Source organism: Harpia harpyja, chromosome Z (assembly GCF_026419915.1).
Source record: "Harpia harpyja isolate bHarHar1 chromosome Z, bHarHar1 primary haplotype, whole genome shotgun sequence".
Taxonomy (NCBI): domain Eukaryota; kingdom Metazoa; phylum Chordata; class Aves; order Accipitriformes; family Accipitridae; genus Harpia; species Harpia harpyja.
In genome coordinates this window covers 5001-13986 of record NC_068969.1, presented here as the reverse complement: position 1 = coordinate 13986, position 8986 = coordinate 5001, and positions in this window count along the sequence as shown.

Sequence of the window (8986 nt, the reverse complement as noted above, 5' to 3'; positions counted from 1 at the left end):
TTTTTAAAATGGCTTGCTGTAGCTGGAGTTGTTAAGCTCTTGCTCTGCATCCAGGCTGACTCGTTCAATATGGGTTTCTCTTTCAGATGCGGAGAGACAAGATGCGTGCACCAGAGCTACGGAGGAGGGGAGCGGAGCGCCGTGAGGAGGTGGGTCTGTGAGTGGAGTCAGAGGGAAGATGCAGCTGGTGGCTCTATGACTAGTTCATAAGGGTTCTTTTTTTTCTTTTATTCTGAAGGTGCAAAGCAAGGAGCGAAGTGGGCTATCAGCAGCGGAGGCGACTCGGGCAAGGTGAGCTGTGACTAAGGGGTTGAAGCAATCATTTCTTTGGTAGCGTTGTATTGTTAGCAGAGTTGGAAGCATCCCTTGTCATTTGTGTTTTGCAGGTGGTACACAGGCCTCGATGTGGCAAGCTGTTGACGGCACAGGTGGGGCATGTGAGCGGCTGAGGTAAAGGAGAGCAAGTTGGGAATCGGTGCGGGCGGGCTGAGGTTTCGGGCGGTGTCTCAGCATGCGTCTTGTGCTTTGGTTTTTGCAGGTGGTGCACGCAGCCTCGGAGGAGCCAAGCCGCAGGCCGATGAGGAGTTTGAGAAGGTGAGGTGGTTGTTGGCTGGGTAGGTCTTGATTAGCTAATTGGGTGGTTAATTAAACATTTACCTTTTTCTTTTGCAGGTGCTGTGTGGGCTACCTTTGGAATGGGATGAGCATTTGAGGTGAGTTGTGGCTTAGGGAGGAGGAGCATGGGGCTGGTGACTTCTCATGACTGCTATGCTAATTTGGTGTGTCTTGCCGTCTCAGGTACCAGGAGTGATGATGGCCGCAGGGTCTGACTCTGGAATGAGCAGGTAGGCGTAACCCTGTGGTGTGTGTGATTAAGTGGGGGGTTGGGAAAGTAGTTGGTGTTGGCTGATGGGTTACTTATTGCCTCTCCTGACTTTGGCTTTTTTTTTTTTTGTCTTCACTGCAGGTGATGAAGAGGAACCTGGCGACTGCCCGATCATCCCAGTTAGGCCGTGTGATTTTTGGGGAGGATGGATTCGTACCCTTGGCCCTCTGAAAGTTAAGTTGAGGGACCCGGGCTGGGGAGAGGCTGGGAGGGAGGGACACAGCTGGGAATTGCAGGGAGGGGTTTGAAAGTTAGCGTAGGAGGGCAGGGCTGTCCAGGAGCAGTCCCGTTCGGGCAGACGAAGGGAGCGGGTTGCTTTTCAGCACGAGAGCAGCGTGTGCCGGGCAGGGCAGTTCCAGCCTGTGTCTGTGGTGGTGTGTGGTTTGTGTAGTCTGTCTTCTGTGCCTTAGACCTTCGTTGGCTCTCAATGCCATCATCAGTCTTTGCGCTCAGGGAGCGCGGCAGGCGCTTCGGGCGCCATCCCTAGGGTCTCGAATGCCCGTACTCATCGGCCCAGTGCCAATCGGGTGCTTTTTTTCTTGCACTTGGAGCTCTAAAGCGTGGATCGGTTTTGGAAGGAACCAGCTGGTTCTCCTCTGCGGCGCTCTTCCAGGCTGCTTTGGCGGCTCTGCTGCCTAGCCGCGTGTCATCTTGGACTGGGAGTTCTTCCCTGCATCTTGATGTTCCTAGGTCTTGATGACGGGCTTCTTACACATCCATCACCTTGGTTTAGACAGTACCATCTTGTAAGGGGCCGTTAGTTTTGCCTCTTCTTCTTTGGGGCTGTCGTAGAGCCTCCTCGCTTCGTGGTTTTGGACGCCGTAGGTCATCTTGCCGGATGGCATCTCCCGTCCGGGTGTCCTTCTTGCTGAGAGTTTTCTCTCACTTTGAATCACCTTGTTGTTAGTGGTGTGTGTTGTGTGCATGGGTGTGTTTGGCTTGGAGCTTATCTGCCCGGGGATGTAGAGTCAGGGGTAGGTGGAACAGCAGTAGGAGTCTATGGGTGAAATGTTGATTTGCCTTAATTGTTTAGGCAAGGGTTGTAAAGTCATCTGAGATTGTGTAGCCATTGGTGGGCTCTGTGGACAGCCACATTGATGGTGTTTTATGGAGATAATTGGAGCCATGTGGCATGGGCTGTTGAGGGGCAGTGAAGCAGATTTGAGTCTGTAAGGTGTTGAGGCTTGCATGTGATGGGCTTAAAGTTTGGCCTTTTTTTTTTTTTTTTTAAGATGGCAGACTGTAGTTGGACTCCAGATGGTCTTCCTAGATGGAATCAAGACCTCTGGAATTGTGAAGCTCTTGCTCTGCATCCAGGTGACTTGTTGTTGAATATATCTGGGGGTTTTTTTTCAGATGCAGAGGGACAAGTTGTGTGCCACAGAGCGATGGAGGAGGGGAGCGGAGCCCTGTAAGAAGGTGGGTCTGTGAGTGGAATCAGAGGGAAGGTGTGGCCGGTGGCTCTATGAGTAGCTGATAGGGTTCTTTTTTTCTTTTATTTTGAAGGTATGAAGCAAGGAGCAAAGCGGGGTATTGGTACCAGAGGTGTCCCGGGCAAGGTGAGTCGTGACTACTGGGTTAAAGGAACTGTTCCTTTGGAGGTGTCGTATTGTTGGCAAAGTTGGAAGCATCCCTTGTCATTTGTCTTTTGCAGGTGGAGCACGCAGCCTCGGAGGGGCGAAGTCGCAGGCCGATGAGGAGTTTGAGAAGGTGAGGTGGTTGTGGGCCGGGTTGCTGTTGAATATCAAAGTATTATGTTGTTGCTCAGTTAAGCATTTGCCTTTTGTTTTGCAGGCGCTGTGCGGGCCACCTTTGGAATGGGATGAGCGTTTGAGGTGAGCTGTGGATGAGGGAGGAGGAGCATGGGGCTGGTGACTTCTCATGACTGCTATGCTAATTTGGTGTGTCTTGCTGTCTCAGGTACCATGAGTGATGATGGCCGCAGGGTCTGACTCTGGAATGAGCAGGTAGGCGTAACCCTGTGGTGTGTGTGATTAAGTGGGGGGTTGGGAAAGTAGTTGGTGTTGGCCGATGGGTTACTTACCGCCTCTTTTGACTTTGTTGGCTTTTTTTTTTTTTTGTCTTCACTGCAGGTGATGAAGAGGAACCTGGCGACTGCCGGATCATCCCAGTTAGGCCGTGTGACTTTTGTCGGAGGATGGATTCGTACCCTTGGCCCTCTGAAAGTTAAGTTGAGGGACCCGGGCTGGGGAGAGGCTGGGAGGGAGGGACACAGCTGGGAATTGCAGGGAGGGGTTTGAAAGTTAGCGTAGGAGGGCAGGGCTGTCCAGGAGCAGTGCCGTTCGGGCAGACGAAGGGAGCGGGTTGCTTTTCAGCACGAGAGCAGCGTGTGCCGGGCAGGGCAGTTCCGGCCTGTGTCTGCGGTGGTGTGTGGTTTGTGTAGTCTGTCTTCTGTGCCTTAGACCTTCGTTGGCTCTCAATGCCGTCATCAGTCTTTGCGCTCAGGGAGCGCGGCAGGCGCTTCGGGCGCCATCCCTAGGGTCTCGAATGCCCGTACTCATCGGCCCGGTGCCAATCGGGCGCTTCTTGTCTTGCGCTCGGAGCTCTAAAGCGTGGATCGGTTTTGGAAGGAACCAGCTGGTTCTCCTCTGCGGCGCTCTTCCAGGCTGCTTTGGCGGCTCTGCTGCCTAGCCGCGTGTCATCTTGGACTGGGAGTTCTTCCCTGCATCTTGATGTTCCTAGGTCTTGATGACGGGCTTCTTACGCATCCATCACTTTGGTTTAGACAGTACCATCTTGTAAGGGGCCGTTAGTTTTGCCTCTTCTTCTCTGGGGCTGTCGTAGAGCCTCCTCGCTTCGTGGTTTTGGACGCCGTAGGTCATCTTGCCAGATGGCACCTCCCGTCCGGGAGTCCTTCTTCTTGCTGAGAGTTTTCTCTCGCTTTGAATCCCCTTGTTGTTAGTGTTCTGTGTTGTGTGTGTTGTGTGCATGGGTGTGTTTGGCTTGGAGCTGCTCTGCCCGGGGATGTAGAGTCAGGGGTAGGTGGAATAGCAGTAGGAGTCTATGGGTGATATCCTGATATGTCTAGATTGTTAGCATTGAGGGTTAAATGATTTTTCAGTCATTGCATGTCAGTAGTGGAGTGGATTGCAAGTGGTTTGTGGGGTAGAATATAGTAAGGCAGTAAGTGGGCATGGGTGTTAATATTGTGTAGGTCGACACTTTGTGGTAAGGTTCTAGAAATGGTTAAGGCACTGAGGTTTTTGCTTTTGGAATAGGTGGGAAGTAGGAGTTTGGAGCTGTGCAGGATTTTTTTATGCTGAGGGTGAAGTGTCTATTCAACAGTTTTGTGTGTTGGTTTTGCAGGTGATCACGGGGCACGAGGCGATTGAAGGAACCTCGCATTTAGGCGATGCGGCTCCTACGGAGGTTGGACTGTGACTTGTGCCACTATGAAAGCTAAGTATCGGGTTGAAAAATCTATGTATGGTGCCCATGGTGTGTGTTGAAGCGTTGCTGTAATGGAAGTATAGTTTGTGGGGAGTTTGGAAGGAGGTTGGGCTGGGGCTGGGGGTTGATTTTTGAGACCCCGGGTGCTGCGGGTAAGGGGCGATGGCCCCTTGATGCCCTTTGGCGGCAGGATGGGTTAGTTGTGTGTGAGGGCTAGTGTGCCTGTGATCTGAATGAGTGGTGTGTTGTGAATGTGTGTTACCTTGTAGGGTTAAGTGGTTTAGCTTTTTAATGTTTTTTCCTTTCAGGTTGTACAGTTGAGATGTTTTTCAGGCAATTAGAATTTTAAAAAAATACAAGTAGAATAAAAAAACCCCAGCCGGGGGTTTTTTTTTTTTTCCCCCCGGCTGGGTTTTTTTTTTCCCCGGTCCCGGCCTCTCTGTGAGGCGATGTTCATCGCCAATGTTCGGACGGGGGTCAGGCTCGGGCCGGGGTTTTGGCAGGCAGGGTGATTTTTGAGGCCCCCGGTGCCGCAGGCACGGGGTGATGGCCCCTTGAGGGTGGCAGGCAGTTGGATGAATGAGTTGAGAGCGAGGGCTGGTGTGAATGTGATCTGAATGCGTAGTGTGTTGTGAATGTGTTGTCACCTTGTAGGGTTATGTGGTTTATCTTTTTAATGGTTTTTTTTCCCTTCAGGTTGTACAGTTGAGATGTTTTTCAGGGAATTAAAAAAAATACAAGTAGAATAAAAAAACCCCAGCCGGGGGGTGTTTTTTTTTTCCCCCCGGCTGCGTTTTTTTTCCCCCGGTCCCGGCCGCTCTGTGAGGCGATGTTCATCACCAATGTTCGGACGGGGGTCAGGCTTGGGCCGGGGTTTTGGCAGGCAGGGCGATTTTTGAGGCCCCCGGTGCCACAGGCACGGGGCGATGGCCCCTTGAGGGTGGCAGGCAGTTGGATGAGTTGAGAGCGCGGGCTGGTGTGAATGTGATGTTAATGCGTAGTGTGTTGTGAATGTGTGTCACGTTGTAGGGTTAAGTGGTTTAGGTTTTTAATGTTTTTTCCTTTCAGGTTGTACAGTTGAGATGTTTTTCAGGCAATTAGAATTTTAAAAAAATACAAGTAGAATAAAAAAACCCCAGCCGGGGGGTTTTTTTTTTTTTCCCCCCGGCTGGGTTTTTTTTTTCCCCGGTCCCGGCCGCTCTGTGAGGCGATGTTCATCGCCAATGTTCGGACGGGGGTCAGGCTCGGGCCGGGGTTTTGGCAGGCAGGGTGAATTTTTCAATGCTCTGGGGAATGGCGTTCCCGTGGAGCGCGCTCCCCTGGAACGTGGTAATTGCCACTTAGCACAGGGAATTATGTTGTTTAGCGGATGGTCTTTGGAAGACAGTAGAGGATTTTGTTGGCAAAGGGTGTGGGGGGAGTTGGACTAGATGGCCAGCATTGTGTAGGCCAGGGTTGTGAAGTGTGTGAATGTAACTGTATTATTCTGTGTTGTGTTTGTAAAATATTGGGGTGCTCTTTGTAGTTTGTGATGTAATTATATTTTTCAATTTTTATTTTTGTGTCTAGGTGCGGAAGCGGACAGTGTGTGAAGAGGAGCAGAGCTTACTCGTTTTCTGCTTGAGAACAGGGATCGTGGAGGTAACGTTGCCTCGGGGAGGAAAACTTCTGGACGTGCAGCGACGGACGTAATGGCAGTGAGGAATGTGGAAAAGACTGATAAGTTTGGAAAATGCTTTGTAAACTTGGAAAATGCTCTGTAAACTTTGTAATTTAATGCAATGTGAAACAAATAAAAAATTTAGTACTATGGTGGAAGTCATTTTGTATTGCAATTTTTGAAGTTGCTATTGTAAAACTGTGTTGTGAAACTGTATAGTTGCTATTGTAAAACTGTGTTGTGAAACTGTATTGTAAAATTTTAAGGTTGCTATTGTGAAATGCTGTTGTAAAACTGTGTTGTGAAACTGTATTGTAAAATTTTAAGGTTGCTATTGTGAAATGCTGTTGTAAAACTGTGTTGTGAAACTGTATTGTAAAATTTTAAGGTTGCTATTGTGAAATGCTGTTGTAAAACTGTGTTGTGAAACTGTATTGTAAAATTTTAAGGTTGCTATTGTGAAATGCTGTTGTAAAACTTTAAAGTTGGTGTTGTGAAACTGTAAAGTTGCTATTGTAAAACTGTATTGTAAAATTTTAAGGTTGCTATTGTGAAATGCTGTTGTGAAACTGTAAAGTTGCTATTGTAAAACTGTGTTGTGAAACTGTAAAGTTGCTATTGTAAAACTTTAAAGTTGGTGTTGTGAAACTGTATTGTAAAATTTTAAGGTTGCTATTGTGAAATGCTGTTGTAAAACTTAAGTTGGTGTTGTGAAACTGTAAAGTTGCTATTGTAAAACTAAAGTTGCTATTGTGAAACTTTGAAGTTGCTATTGTAAAACTTTAAAGTTGGTGTTGTGAAACTGTATTGTAAAATTTTAAGGTTGCTATTGTGAAACTGTAAAGTTGGTATTGTAAAACTTTAAAGTTGTTATTGTGAAACTGTATTGTAAAATTTTAAGGTTGCTATTGTGAAACTAAAGTTTTACAATACCAACTTTACAAAGTTGTTATTGTGAAACTGTATTGTAAAATTTTAAGGTTGCTATTGTGAAACTGTAAAGTTGGTATTGTAAAACTTTAAAGTTGTTATTGTGAAACTGTATTGTAAAATTTTAAGGTTGCTATTGTGAAATGCTGTTGTGAAACTTTGAAGTTGCTATTGTGAAACTTTGAAGTTGCTATTGTGAAACTTTGAAGTTGCTATTGTGAAACTTTGAAGTTGCTATTGTAAAGCTGTATTGTGAAACTTTGAAGTTGCTATTGTAAAGCTGTATTGTGAAACTTTGAAGTTGCTGTTGTGAAATGCTTTTGTAAAACTTTAAAGTTGCTTTTGTAAAACTTTAAAGTTGCTTTTGTAAAACTTAGATTTTGCAGTCCTGCAGTGCTTTAAAATTTGCAGTGCTGCTGCACTTAACTTTAAAATTTGCAGTACTGCTGTGCTTAACTTAGATTTTGCAGTACTGTTGCGCTTAACTTAGATTTTGCAGTGCTGCAGCACTTTAAAATTTGCAGTGCTGCAGCACTTTAAAATTTGCAGTGCTGCAGCACTTTAAAATTTGCAGTGCTGCAGCACTTTAAAATTTGCAGTGCTGCAGCGCTTAACTTAGATTTTGCAGTACTGCAGCGCTTAACTTAGATTTTGCAGTACTGCAGTGCTTAACTTTAAAATTTGCAGTACTGCAGTGCTTAACTTTAAAATTTGCAATACTGCAGTGCTTAACTTAGATTTTGCAGTACTGCAGTGCTTAACTTTAAAATTTGCAGTACTGCAGTGCTTAACTTTAAAATTTGCAGTACTGCAGTGCTTAACTTAGATTTTGCAGTACTGCAGCGCTTAACTTTAAAATTTGCAGTACTGCAGCGCTTAACTTTAAAATTTGCAGTACTGCAGCGCTTAACTTTAAAATTTGCAGTACTGCTACATTTTTAAAATTTAAGTTTAAACTTTTAAATTTTAAATTTAACAGTAAAAAATTAAAAAAAAAAAAGCAGTAGAAGTTGGTAGACTCCCCAGGAGCAACTTTAAAAAAAATAAAAATAAAAAAATTTGCTCCTGGGGAGGAAGCCAATTTCTACTGCTGCACCAAACTTATATTTTTAATATTTTTATTTTCAGACTATACAGGTAGGTCCCCCCCAGCTGTCCCTAATGAGACAGCCCCACCCCCTGGTAGTTAACCCCTCCCTGAGCCCCACCCCCAGGTATGTACCCCCACCCCTAATTAGGGTTACACCACTCCCCTGGACCTGGGACCCCACCCTAACCCTAATTGGGAAGACCCACCCCCAATTAGCACCCCCCCAATCCCTAGGGTTGTGGTTAGGGGTCCCCGGGGCTAGGGCTAGCACAGGCTAGGGTTAGGGGTCCCTCAGGGCTGGGGTCCCTGCATGTGCAGGGACCCCAGCCCCGAGGGACCCCTAGCCCGTGCTAACCCTAGCCCCAGGGACCCCTAACCACAACCCTAAACACTCACAACCCCAGCATTGCATAACCCTAGACTGCAGTACCCCTAGCCCCCTGGAACCCTACAGCATAGGAACCCTGACACCCAGGAACCCTAGTCCCCTGGAACCGTAGCAGAGGGGAACCCTAATTAGGGTTACACCTAGCAGGCACCATTAGTGGTCGGACAGCACCACCTGGTGGCCACAAGTGGGGTTGCAGTTGTGGTTATTACGGTTAGGGGTTGTGGTTATTAGGGTTAGGCCTAGGGTTAGGCCTTAGGGTTACGGGTTAGGCCTAGGGTTAGGCCTAGGGTTAGGCCTAGGGTTAGGCCTAGGGTTAGGGGTTAGGGTTAGGGGTTAGGGTTAGGGGTTAGGGTTAGGGTTAGGGTTAGGGTTAGGGTTAGGGTTAGGGTTAGGGTTAGGGCCATTAGGGTTAGGGCCATTAGGGTTAGGGTTAGGGTTAGGGTTAGGGTTAGGGGTTAGGGTTAGGGTTAGGGGTTAGGGTTAGGGTTAGGGTTAGGGTTAGGGTTAGGGTTAGGGTTAGGGTTAGGGTTAGGGGTTAGGGTTAGGGTTAGGGTTAGGGTTAGGGTTAGGTTAGGGTTAGGGTTAGGGTTAGGGTTAGGGTTAGGGTTAGGGTTAGGG